The sequence below is a fragment of the Lepus europaeus genome, chromosome 2 (genome assembly GCF_033115175.1).
Source record: "Lepus europaeus isolate LE1 chromosome 2, mLepTim1.pri, whole genome shotgun sequence".
Lineage (NCBI taxonomy): Eukaryota > Metazoa > Chordata > Mammalia > Lagomorpha > Leporidae > Lepus > Lepus europaeus.
In genome coordinates this window covers 83496874-83508656 of record NC_084828.1, presented here as the reverse complement: position 1 = coordinate 83508656, position 11783 = coordinate 83496874, and positions in this window count along the sequence as shown.

Below are 11783 nucleotides of genomic sequence, written 5' to 3'. Positions count from 1 at the left end.
GCCACGGGAACCGCTGCCCACGAGGCCGCCGAGAGCCCCTGCAGCCCGCACGCCGGAGCCCCTGGTCCTCAAGGCTCCGGGGCCGCCTCCCTCCTGAGGACACAGCCCAGCCGCCAGAGCATGGCAGCTGTTGGCCACGGTCAGCGCTTTGTCCTTGTCTGCTGAGGCCTGGCGTGGCCCCGGCTTTGCACAGGTCACTGTGCGGGGCTGCGAAGGGGCAGGAGCCAGGGTTGGACTCTAGGAACCCCCGGAAGAGACTTTGGTGGGAGGGCGCGGGCCGCAGGAGTGGGGTCCGCAGCTCCCTCTGACCCCCTGGTGTGGAAGTCTGGCCTCCCGCCTCTGCGTGCCCTGCCCCTCCCTGGGGTGCCCCGGGCCGGCTCCTTCTCGGTGATGGTCCTGCTGGAACCCCTCTCCTGAGTGTCCTGCTTAGCTCAGGCACTGCTTATCCTCTCCCTCCGCCCCCAGCACGGTGCCCATGACCCTCCCCTCTTGCTGGGCATGTCGGCCACGGTCGCCTCCGGGGCCTGGAGCAGGAGGTGACCTGGGCCTGGGAGTCCCCGGCCAGGGCTCAGTATCAGGGTGAGCTCCCGCTGGGCTCCCAGCCCGCACCTCTCGGACCCCAGCCACTCCAAAGGGAGCCAGCAGGTGGAGCCTGCAGTGGGGCCTCCCGTACCGCCATACTCCTGCCTTGGAGGAGAAGTTCCAGAACTGCCAGCTCTTACTCTGAAGTTTGCTCCCTTTAAAAAAAGAGAGCAGAAGAAAGAGGAGCAAGCCTCGCTGTCAGGAGCCTGGGGACAGCGTGGGCCTGGAGCTATTTGCATCCCGGTGTGCGGGGGCCTGGGGACACTCACGACAGGCTGGGTTCCCAGCAGCTCGCCCCCGCCTGTGGGCTCTGGGATCCCGGCCATCTCTCAGCACCTGAGGAGGCCCCAGCAGCGCCCGAGCCTCCCCCACGCTGTCCTGAGGGCCCAGCCACCTCCAGCCCCTTGCCCCAGAGACAGCCAGTGACTCTCACGACCTGATGATTGTTTATTTTCAGGTTTTTTTGGTTTGTTTGTAAAGGCAGTGTGTGCAGCGAGAAGCGTATATTTGGGTGGCTCTCCTGGGCTGGTGTGCTGCCCAGGCCGGGACACCGTGCCCTGTGCCGCTGGGGTGTGTCCTGTGTGAGTGCTTCGTGAGTCGTGTTCCTTTATCAGGCGCTGGGCCAGGCTCGTTAGTGCTAACGAAAGATGATGATTTGTTTAATAAATAAAGCTGAACAGCCCTGCCCAAGCAGAAGCTTGGATCCTAACAAACTCTGCTGCTACTCTGGGGTCTTTACAGGTGCTCACGAGTGGCAGAGTCGGCTCGGAGACCTTTCTCACAGAGCCGGGATCGAGGAGCACATGGGCCTCTGGCCGGCCCCCTGCCTTCTCCCATCTGTCCTGGCGCTCTGGCCCCCACAGCACCTCCGGCTGTCCCCAGGGCGTCCCAGCAGCCTCCGCCCCCTCGGACTCTTGGGTGTCCACTCCTCTGGGGCCCGTGTGCGGAGGACGCAGACTTCCCTGCTGCCCCTGCCCCGAGTCTCAAAAATAATCCACCCCCGCCTCTTCGGCAAGCTCCCTGCAGACTACACCCAAGCAAGAGTTGACCTGGCTTTGTGTGTAAGAGCAGTGCCCTCAGACAGGGGCGTGCACGCAGGTTCCTTTTAAAAATAGATTTATTGTATTTATCTGAAAGGCAGGGTTACAGAACGGGAAGAGAGAGAGAGAGAGAGAGAGAGAGAGAGAGAGATCTTCCATCTGCTGTTCACTCCCCAAATGGCTGAAGCCAAGAGCAAAGAATTCCATCCGGGTCTCCCACATGGATGCAAGGAACCGAAGCTCTAGCCATCTTCTACTCTGTTCCCAGGAGCATTAGCAGGGAGCTGTATCGGAAGTGGAGCAGCTGGGACTTTGAATGGGCGCTCACAGAGGGTGCTGGCCCCATTCAAATGTACATTCTGATTCTGCAGGTCTGGAGTGAGGCTGGGAGGCTGCAGCATAGTGAGGTCCTGGGTGGGCAGTGCCCAGGCTCCTAGTCTGGGACCGCACTCTGAGCCGCGAGCCTTCAGCGGTCTCTGCTGCAGGCAACTCAGACCTCGCTCCACCCACGGTGGGAGGGGTGCCAGAGAGGGGGATGTGCTGGCCCAGAGCCCACACCTCATCTTTCAGCCCATACTGCAAATCTCCAGGATCCTGGAATTCGTACCCTACACAGTCCTGGGCCAGCTTGCAGGGCTCAGATGGGGCCACTTTCCCAGGTCCTGCGTCCCAGGCTTGGGCAAGGGTGACTGTGCAGGAGATGCAGATGATCTGAGGAGTGGGCTGCAGGGCTCCCCTGCACGTGCCGGAGGCCCTGGGAACGCAGGCCTGGGTGGGCAGGAAAGGCGAGACCTTGGGGTGAGAGCGTGTGCTCTCTGTACCCCCTACACCTGCCTTCCAACTCTTTTTTTTTTTTTTAAGATTTTATTTATGTGCAAAGTAAAGTGACAGAGTGAGACAGACAGAGAAAAAGATCTTCCATCTACTGGTTCCCTCCCCAAATGGCCACAGTGACCAAGGCTGGGCCAGGCCGAAGACAAGAGTCCTGAACTCCATCTGGGTCTCCCATTTAGGGGGCAGGGGTCCAAGTAACTTGGGCCGTCTTCCACTGCTTTCACAGCGCATTAGCAGGGAGCTGGGTTGGAAGCAGAGCAGCCAGGACTCAAACCACCATAGAGGCCTGGTTCTGGAGCAGAGCTGCACCCCCCCCCCCAAGAAGAGCGAGGCCTGAAATTGAAGCAGGAGGGGAACTCAGGGGCCACGACCCAGAATTAAAACCTGGGAGGAGAGGCAGGCCACCCCTGCGCAGCCTGCGCACCTGCAGCCCCACCCTGGGGGCCCCCGGGAGGCCCCTGCTGGTTCTGGTTCTGCGAGCTGCTGGGGAGGAGCCGGGGGGGGGGGGGGTCCTGCTGTGTGAAGAACACACTAGACGCTCTTCCTGGGCAGAGGCACCAAGCGGAGGCTGGCACAGACGTCCCCTCAGGAACAGTCATTCGCCCCCTACACACAGGGCCAGCCTGGGGCTGTCCGTACAGTAGGGTCCCCAGCTCACTCGTGCCCGCCCTGCCCCTGGGGAGGCCTCCTGCAGACGCCAGCCTAGCCCTTGAAGCGGGGGCATGCGCACGGGAGGACAGCAGGTACGGCAAAAGCTCTGTGTCTTCCTCTCACTTTGCTATGACCCTGAAACTGCTCATTGAAATAACCCAGCGAGGGACAGGCATCTGGGGACGCCTGTCTCAGGAATGTTGCTGCTCCACTGGTGTGAGATTCCAGCTTCCTGCTGTGTGCAGCCTGGGAAGCAGCACATGATGGCTCAGGTGCTTGGGTCCCACACAGGAGACCCGGATGGAGCTCCAGGCCCTGGCTTCTTCCTGGCTGTCGTGGGCATTGGGAAATGAGCCTGTACGTAGCAGATCACTCTCTGTCCATCTGTTCCTGTCTCTCTGCCTTTCAAATAAGTGAAAATTTAGGAATAAATGCAAGCAACACATAAAATGAATAAGTAAAGATTACCGAAGAAGTTAATGTGTGGCATAGCCGTGGGCGCCCAGATCCCCATACTGAAGCACTCGGGTTCCAGTCCCAGCTCGTCTTCTGATCCAGCTTCCCACTAATGCACCCTAAGAGGCAGCAGGCGATGGCTCAGGAGTCCGGGTCCCTGCCCCCCACACGGAGTTCACGGCTCTTGGCTTCAGCCTGGCCCCGTTCTTAGCATTGTCGGCATTTGTGGCGTGAACCAGTAGATGGAGGATTTCTCTGTCGGTCTGTCTCTCTGCCTTTCAAATAAGTTGATTAACAGATTGATTATGTTAGTTTTGTTTTTAAGTTCCAGGGGCTTGCCTGGCCCGGGAGTGAAATTGGAGAATGCAGGGACTACAGCCAGCATCCTCCAGTCCCCACCCTCCTCCCCTCCCTGCCCTACTGCCCCTGAGAGCTGTCACCCTTATGACCGTCTCTGGGGACCCCTCTCCTACCAACAGTGACCCTGCCTGCTCCACCCACCTACTCAGCCCCGCCACACAGCCTGGCTTGCTCCATCAAAGAATGAACCTGCGCAGCACCAACCCAAGACATCCCGCCAGCACTTTTAGCCCCCTGCCCAGGCTGGCCCTGGGGTCCCCTGGAAGGAAGCCAGGCCCCTTGCAGAGCTGCAGGCAGCAGCAAGCCCCCCTACCCCCCCAAAACCCTGCAGCCTCGGCAGGAAGCTGAGCAGTTGGGTGCCTCAGGACAGCTGGTCTTGTCTTTGGATTTGAACTTAGAAACTCCACACTTCAGGGGCAAGGGCTCCTCCCTGCCCAGAACCCAGAACCGACCACAGTCCCAAAACTGCCCCCGCTACGTGTGTGGCCTGACTGCTGGCTTTGGTTCACCCAGGCTGGAGGCCATTGGCCCCTTGGGGGAAAACTGCAAGCTTCCTGGAAACCCAGGGTCCCCAAGTGGGCCGAGGCAGCAGTGCGGCCTCACGGCTGTGGGAGATTGCCCTTTGCTGCCACGCCCCTGCTCATTGTGCAAAATGCTGCCGGTGGCCTAAAAGCCACTGGGCTCTGGGCGGTCACGTGGCAGGGGCACTGATGGGTAGATGAAGGGCGGAGCTTGTCCACGGAGGGAAAGGGTCCCGAAACAGTCTGTAGCGTAGAAAGGGCAGGTTACGGAGCAGCACACCCACCCCCGTGGCCGTGAAATCCCACTGGCGCTCACGCACACGCAGGGCCTCTGGCAATCTGCTCGCCAGACCGTCAACAGCACTGTCTCCACCTGGCGGAATTTAAGGGTAATTTTCACTTTCTTTAGATTTTATTTTGAGCTTCCTCAACTCTATATTTTAAGTTTGAATGCACTTTAAGAAACTAATCATTTTCATTCTGGAATGGATCAATAGACAAGCAAACAGAAAAAGACACCTTCCACCGCCCTGGTCCCTGTCGTCTCACCTCCTCTTCTGTCTCTGGCTTAGCAACCCTGTGTGGCCTGGGGAGGAGCCGAGCAGCTACAGGAGGGGGCCAGGCTTAGGGCCACTCTGTCCTGGATGTGGACGTGGCTCTGCCACCAGCTGTGTGACCTCTGAGCAGTCACTTAGCCCTTCCAAGTCTCCACTTCCTCCCTGAGCGACTGCCTCGTGGGCCGGGTGTGGGGCGTCAACAGGTGGATCGAGTGCCTGGTGGTCTTCCAGGGTGGCTGGCAGGAGCCCTGCCTGCCCGGCCCCTTCCAAGGAGCTCAGGCTCAAGGCCCACAGACCAGAAGCCTGGGCTCGCAGCTCTGCCCTCATCACTACCCACCATTGTCCGTGTTCCTGCGCCCACAGCACCTGCCTGGAGGCAGATGTGGGAGAAAGAAAGAGAAGTTGATGGGACAAGGCTGTCCTGATCCAAGTGGACGAACATGTAAGCTCCACACAGGCAGCTGCAGGTGTCCCAGCGCCAGCATCCCCGGGCCTGCTGTGGGCTGGTGAGGAGGGAAAGGCCCAAGCCAGAATCGAGCCAACTGTGTAGGCATGGCGGGCGGGGGAGCAAGGTCCCCTCCTGGCCCCTCCATCCTCTGCCCCCGCCCGGCCCTCCCTCCTGAGCTCACAGCCCTGACTAGGGTGCTCAAGCTGGTACAGTCAGTGCACCTGCCCCTCAGCGCTTGGGAAACCAAGGCCACCAGGCTCAGGATCTGCTGCTGATGGGGGCTTCACTGTCTCAGCTCCAGAGCCTGATTCCACTGTGGGGTAAGAGGCCGCGGGGTCCAAGAGGCCAGCACGCCCTTCTACCGGTCCCAGTCCCGGCCATATGCATGAGCTGCTCACCAGCAGGTGGCCTAACACCAGCACCCACTTTACCTTCTGCCCCTGGGCTCCTTCCTGGCACCAGCTGTCACAGGTAGGATTGCCCAGAAGGTGTGCTCTGTGGGGTCCACCCAGGAACCACACCCACAAGGGGCAGGTGGCCATGGGTGGGCAGAGAGAGGTCGCATGGGTGCAGGCACCTGCAGAGGGATCCTGCCTCAAGCGACAAGATGCAGGTTTGGGAAGGCATGACCTGGGGCAAGGCGTTCCTCTTTGGGGAGCGCAAGTCCCAGAGGGGAGCCCGGGGCCCTGGGAAGTGCACCCCAGCCACCCTGGGGCCATGTAGTCAGCAAATGGTGGCATTGAACATAAATGCAGAGGGCCAAAGCCCACAGCTTAACCCCAATAATAGTGGGGATGTCTAACACCCTAAGGGTGCGCTTGTTGGGAGCTAGCCACTGCCTCTGAATGCAGTCATGATGTGCTGTGCCGTTCTGCGCATGGAGAGCCTGAGGCCTGCAGCTCCTCAGTAGCTTGCCCAAGGCCACTCGGCGGATAAGCCAGGACTTGAGCCAGAGCCACTGCAGAGCGAGGCCAGACCAACAGCTGGGTCTTTGCCCAGCAGTTTATGGAGAACACGTGTCCGGTGGACGATTTTGGAGTAAAGGGAGAGTGGCGAGCCCGGACCTCAGCAAGCTGCTCAGGGGTCTGCAGATAGCCAGGCTCTTCAACAGGCAGGCCCCCTGCTCTGAGCCCCTCCCCTGAGCTGCCGCACTTAAGGAGTACAGGCTGCTGGGAGGAGCCGGCCCCCTCGCCCCTGCTCTCACCCCAGGCCGCCTGGTCAGCCGCACAATCTGCAAGCTCTGGTCCCTGGAACGTCAGGAGCCTTGGCTCATAGAACTGCTAAACAACGGATCATCTCCTGTGGCAGAGCAGGTGCACTGGGGCTGGCACTGTGGCATAGGTTAAGCCTCTGCCTGAGGCACCAGCATCCCATATGGGTGCTGGTTCTAGTCACAGCCACTCCTCTTCCAGTCCAGCTCTCTGCTCTGGCCTGGGAAAGCAGAGGAAGATGGCCCAAGTGTTTGGGCCCCTGCACCCATGTGGGAGACCTAGAAGAAGCTCCTGGCCTCAGATCAGCCCAACTCTGGCTGCTAAGGCTATTTGGGGAGTAAACCAACAGATGAAAGACCTCTCTCTCTGTCTCTCCCTCTATCTGTAACTCTAGTTCTCAAATAAATAAATCAAAAGAAAAAAAAAAAAAAGAAGGCTTATGGTCTGCAGTACCACCACTACCTTGACACCCAGCACCTACATTCCTTGTGAGCATCCCTCCTGGCACCCAGCCCCTTGTTCCTCAAAGATGGGCCAGGAGGGGGAGGGGAGATGCTGGGGCGCAGGACCCACTGCCCCCTGCAGCCCAGCTCTCCTCTGTCCCACTGCAGCGAGCTCTGCCTCTGCCACAGGCCAGCGAGGTGTTCCAGAAGGACCCGGCACTGGGCACGCCTTCTGCCCAAGGCATCCCCAGGCCTGAGCGTCACCCGGAATGTAGCTGGGACTGGAACACGCTTGCTGAATGACTAAGCAAGCGCAGGAGATGCGAGCCCCAGAGTGGATGGCTCCCCCCCCCCACCCCGGAGTGCTGAGTGCTAGCCACGCCTAGAACTTGCAGCTGTCAAAGACAGGGATCACTGCTGTCCCCAGGTTGAGACCCACCCCGTCCCGTGCCATGCGCCTCGTTGGCCAGGGCTGGCCGGGGCTGCCAGAGCTGCTGGGGCTGCGTTCCACAACCCGGTGGCCTGAGGGACCCAGTTTCTGTCTATCGTCCTGAGGCCAAGGAGCTGGCGGGGTGGGTTCCTTCACCTTGGTGGGCATTCGACACCTGCCGTGTCAAGCTTTCCGACATGACACCAGCCACAGAGGGACCTCCCTCAGCTCACCTCATCACTCCAACCTGATTTCTGGACAAGGCGCTGGGGCTTAGGGCTGCCCCACCCGACACCAGCAGGGGCCCGAGTTAGCCCACACTGGCCAAGGCAGGCACCAAATGCCCCAGAGCCTCTCTGTCCCTCCCCTTGGTTCCAACCCCCCACAAAATACCCAGCTGGATGATGAGGGAGCCGCTGATGTAGGGACAAGCTGACACACTCAGACCCTCATCTGCGCTCCCAGGGTACAGACGCAGGGGCAGGCCCAGCAGGCCTGAGTGGCAGGTGGACCGGCTCAGAGCCCTCCCCGTGCCAGCCGTGGCATGTCTGGGAGGGGAAGGAGCTGGCTGTCCCAGTGCCCTGGTGGTGCTCATGGCCCAGCCCCATCGCCCCCACCCCACTGCCTGTCTCTTCCCCACCCCCTGGCTCCCCTCTCCAGCTCCAGCTGCCCCTAGCATTGTCTGCCGGTGCCTGGAGCCCAGCTCACCCATCCAGGCTGCAAAGGCAGCAAAGACAGGCAGAGGCAGTCTCCAAGGACATTGCTTTTTACCGTCAACTCCAAACCTAGAGCCACCCCTCCTCCCTCCCAGCGACCCCAGGGGAGCTAGTATTGTCCCCATCCTCTGGGCCTGGGAGGTGAGGCCATGGGCGTGGAGGGACCTGCTGGGATTTGAGCTTGGCAACAGCAGGTCTCCTCCAGGCCACATGAGGAAGCCAGCTCCCAACAGGGCTGGACCAGCTGCCTGCCTACCCACCTGCCTGCAGCCCCTGGCCAAAGTCCAGGTTCAGCGCCCTTATCTCTTCTGCTCCAGATCTCAGGGATCATCTCGGGGCCACGGCCGAGCGGCCCCCAGAGCAGGAGGCCTGGTCAGCATCTGCCGGGGTGGGGGCCCCCTCCTGATAACAGAAGTGGGGCCACATCGGGGTGGGGGCTCCCTCCTGATAACAGAAGTGGGGCCACACTGACTCAGGGACAGCAAGGGACTGAGTTTATCTCCGAGAGGACAGAGTCCCACACTGGTGAAGGCCAGCCCACGCAGGGGGCTTCCTCCTTGTGCAGGGGACCAAGAGCCCCCAGAGGTTCTGCCTGTGGCTCTGCCCTGCTGCTGGCCCTCCTGGCTTGGGTCTCTGAACCCGCATCAGAGGCAGGAGTGGCTGGGAACAGTGACCATGGGCTGGAAAGGGCCACTGGCACCAGCTCCCAAGGCACAGAGAATGACTTAATTTACCAACTTCCAACACTAACCCCCTCTCTATCCCCACTGGGGCCGGCCCTGTGACATGGTGGCATCTCATATGGGTGCCAGTTAAGTCCCAAGTGCACCACTTCTTTTTTTAAAGAAAGAAAGAATTATTTTATTTATTTGAAAGACATAGTTACAGAGAGAGAGAGAGAGAGAGAGAGAGAGAGAGAGAGAGAGGTCTTCCATTCTGCTGGTTCACTTCCCAAATGACTGCAACGGCCAGAGCCAAGTTGATCTTGAAGCCAGGAACCAGGAGCTTCTTCCAGGTCTCCCACATGGGTGCAGGGCCCAAGGACTTGGACCATCTACTACTGCTTTCCCAGGCCATAGCAGAGAGCTGGATCAGAAGAGGAGCAGCTGGGACTCGAAACAGTGCCCATATGTGATGCCAGTGCTGCAGGCTGAGGCTTTAACCAGCTGTGCCACAGCACCAGCCCCTGGTCGACTTCTGATCCAGCTCCCTTCTAACGTGCCTAGGAAAGCAGCAGAAGATGACCCAAGTGTTTGGGTCCCTGCACCCACGTGGGAGACCTGGAAGAAGCTCCTGGCTTCAGCCTGGCTCAGCCCTGGCTGTTGCAGCCATTTGGGGAGTGAACCAGTGGATAGAGGATGTCTCTGTTTCTGTCTCTCCCTCTGTCTTTGTGTGGTAGAAAGAGCTCCCATCTACTGGTCCACTCTCCAGATGCTCCTAATAGCCTGAGGAGGCCAGGGCCAAAGCCAGGAACCAGACATTCAATGCGGCTTTTCCACTGGATGGCGGGGACCCTATCACTGAGCCATCGCCACGCTTCCCGGGGTCTGCATTGGCAGGAGGTGGGCATCCTGGCCACTACACTAAATGCCCACTCCCTCCCTGCCCGTTCTGAAGACCCCTCATATGTGCATCTGGTGGTGGACACGTGGGGTGACTCCACCTTTTTGATGTCACTGTTTACACAAGTGTACAAATATCTGCTTGAGTTCCTGCTTCCAAGTTTGGGGCACATAGCCAGAAGCGGACAAATTCTCTGTTTAATTTGTAAGGAGGAGCCACCCCGTCTTCGGTGCCAGTTATACCAGTGCACATCCCACCGGCGGTGCACAGGGGTCCCAGTGTCTCCACAGCCTCCTCAACACCAGTTAGTTTCTATCTTAAATGTTTAATTTTTGTATTTTGTGTATTTGAAAGGGAAAGATGATAAAGACAGGGAGAGAAAAAGAGAGAGAGATTTCCCATCTTCTGGTTTACGCCCCAAATACCTGCAAAATCCATTCCTGGTTCAGACCAAAGCCAGAGCCCAGAACTCAGTCTGGGTCTCCCACGTGGGTGGCAGAGACCCAAGTACCTGGGCCATCACTGCCGCCTCCCGGGGTGCGCAGGAGCAGAAGTGGGGATCGGGAGTGCAGCCAGCACTGGGACACAGCACTGATGGGGGATGCCGTGTCCAATGCCTGCCCCGTGGTGCCTTTTCTAAACAGTCGCCCTCCTGGGCGAGGCGTGCTGTCTCACAGTGGTTTTGACTTGCGTTTCCCTGACGACGGATGAGGCTGCATGTCCTTCCATTCCGCGTGCTTCCTAACCACTCGCATGGCTTCTTGGAGAAACCTCAGCCCAAGTCCTCGGGCAACCTCGCAGTTCCTAAAAACTGCTCCCCCGATGCCGCGAAGGTTGTCATTGGGACTGTTTCTCTCTGAAGTTCTTGTGGCCCATCCCACAGGAAGCTCGAGCTGTGTATGTTGGGGGGCCGCCAGGGGAGGGCCAAAAGGAGACCCCTCGCCTGGCTTTTCCGGGATTTCAGCCCCATTGCTTGAGAACTCCTGAAACTCAGCCTGAGCTGAGCTCACCCTTGGATGGGGCCACGTAAGTGCACTGGGTCCCCCCCCCCCCAAAGACGGAGAGGCAGGGGAGGTGGGGGGCTGAGAAGGGAGCTGACCCAGCTCCCAGACTGGGACTGGGCAGTGCCACCCCTGGCCCCCAGTCACGACTTTCCAGGGACGCTGTGTTGTGTGCCGGCCACATGACACCCAGGGTCACATGCACATAGGAAAGACGGCCCTTGTGCCTGTCCCTGGAGGTGAGCGTGCAGGTGCTGATCTGTCTCGGTTCAGAGTTCAGCAGTGGCAGCGGCCACTCTCTTGTTTCTTGCCTTGTTTCCTGTCTCCCCTTCGTCCCTGGTTCAATTCCTGTCCCGCTTGTCCCTGCTCCGGGGGCATCGATTCTACTGTGTTCGTTGTGCAGCCTCGCATCTTCTTCTCTTGGGAGATTTCTTTATTTATTTGAAAGGCAGAGTTATAGAGAGATAGGGAGAGTCAGAGATCATTCATCCTCTCGTCCACTCCCACAATGGCCAGGGCTGGGCTAGGCTGAAGTCTCCCACAGGGGTGCAAGGGTCCAAACACTTGGGCCTTCTGCTGCTGCTTTCCCAGGCCATCACCAGGAAGCTGGATCGGAAGAGAGGCAGCTGGGACTTGAACCCAGACTTGAACCCATATGGGACGCTGGCACTTCAGGCAGATGCTTAATTTACTGTGCCACGGTGCCAGTCCTTATTTATTTTTAATACTGTTACATGAAGACTTATTTTATATACTCTATTTAGCAAACATTTTGTTAATGTTTTTTCTTTTTCTACCTTCAAGGTTAAATAGACCGATTTTCTTCTGTTGCCGTAAGTGGTTTTGTTTTGTTTTGTTTTTCATAGCCATGTAAAATACACCTCTGTGGGGCCAGCGCTGTGGCGTAGCGGGTGAAGCCGCTGCCTGCAGTGCTAGCATCCCATATGGGCGCTGGTTCAAGTCCCAGCTG